This window comes from Dendroctonus ponderosae, unplaced genomic scaffold (assembly GCF_020466585.1).
Source record: "Dendroctonus ponderosae isolate FM_Combo_2020 unplaced genomic scaffold, Dpon_F_20191213v2 Dpon_F_20191213_10, whole genome shotgun sequence".
Lineage (NCBI taxonomy): Eukaryota > Metazoa > Arthropoda > Insecta > Coleoptera > Curculionidae > Dendroctonus > Dendroctonus ponderosae.
This window is the reverse complement of record NW_026017111.1, coordinates 2,066,853-2,068,230: the sequence shown is the minus strand read 5'-3', so window position 1 is coordinate 2,068,230 and position 1,378 is coordinate 2,066,853. Positions and strand designations below refer to the sequence as shown.

The following is a 1,378-nucleotide window of genomic DNA, read 5'->3' as shown; positions in this document are numbered from 1 at the left end:
GATGGGGAAATGTTGGCAGTTTTCTCAAAAAAGGCTTGAATTCAAGAAGTTTTAGGTGTGCGTGGTTTTTTTTGAGTTGTATGTATGTTTACCAATGTATGTGAACCATTTGAGCCACAAAATTCGTTTTCAAGGATCAAAAAATGTCGGAAACTGTTCACGTTAAGGACAGTCAAAAAACGCTAAATATAATTGCGTTTATGCAAAAAAATTTTATGCAAACGCATGCCAAAATTGAATAAAACTGAATTTTCAAACTCCTGCGAAGGTTCGTGTGTGTTTTAATGCTTTTTTTGCGGAAAGCAATTAGCGCTTTCCTACCTACCGGCCAAAGAAAGCATTTTTAGCAGCAACCGATACCAACTTTTGCCGCAAAGTTTGAAAAATTTCTCAAAATCTTTACATGAACATGAAGAACCAACTTTGGAGTCTTAAGGAGACGGTGATTGATCAAATTCGACTCACGCTCTTTGATAGACTCGTACCTGCGGCAGGTCGATTTTCTTCCGAAGAATTGCTTTCCACCGCAGAAGTTCTTCGTTTTCTGGGGGCCGCAGCCGGCAGTCGCGTGGCGGCCTTCATCTTCGTCAATCCGCAGGAAGTTCTTCACGCTTTGATTAAATCGCGCGCGATTTCGCTTCACTTTAGTGGCTCGAATTGATGATTTATTGCCGATGAAATTCGAATTCGATGCTGCGATCCACAGGACTTTGAAGTCCCACCCTTTTGTGAGTAGTTTGTCGAACCTTTTTTTATATTTACTTTAGAACTTCACTTATTTCGTTTGCTTTAGTTCTTGTCGGGTAAGTAAATTAAATTGGATACAGTTTCAATTAATAATAGTTTATTAGTAGCGCAATAAAATGTTGCTGTTAATCAGTTTTGTCATTATAAGCGATGAATTTTCCCCGGAATTACCAAACCGCGCATCTTCAAATTCTGTTGTGAAGTGGGCGCATAAATTTCTCGCTTTTCGTTGATAGGTTGGCTAATTTGCACATTTTCGGTCGTTTATATTGATTTTAAAAGGCTCTTCTTCAATTTGCTCCAAAACGGAGTTTCCCATTCTACATAAAATAGTCTTTTATGGTGATTTCACAGAAATAGTGGTGGTTTTTGCAAAAATATGTCTCCATCCAGTTGATCCTTTCTTTTGCTTTGCGTTCTCGGTGTGTTCGCCCAAGATTTTTTCAATGCATTTTTAGTTGCCTAAAGGTTTACAACACGAAACATGAAACAATGAAAGTTTTACACCACGTGAAAAACGCATTCACGTAGAACGAAAGCATGTTCAAGCAGAAACATGATTAATTTCACTCTCCCTGGGCTTTTGGTACTAGTTGGGCAAACAAAAGTTAGCCACTGAAGACTCGATCTT

The 1,378-nt window shown here is 38.5% G+C and overlaps 1 protein-coding gene across 1 annotated transcript in view; it reads left to right on the top strand.

Moving 5' to 3' along the window:
- The first annotated feature begins 558 nt into the window (after positions 1 to 558).
- The window catches only part of LOC109542571, a 51,854-nt gene continuing 51,034 nt past the window's right edge, over positions 559 to 1,378 (top strand). Inside the window, exon 1 of the mRNA XM_019911846.2 lies at positions 559 to 728. The gene's annotated coding sequence lies outside the window, so the exon portion shown is untranslated. The remainder of the gene's footprint in view (positions 729 to 1,378) is intronic.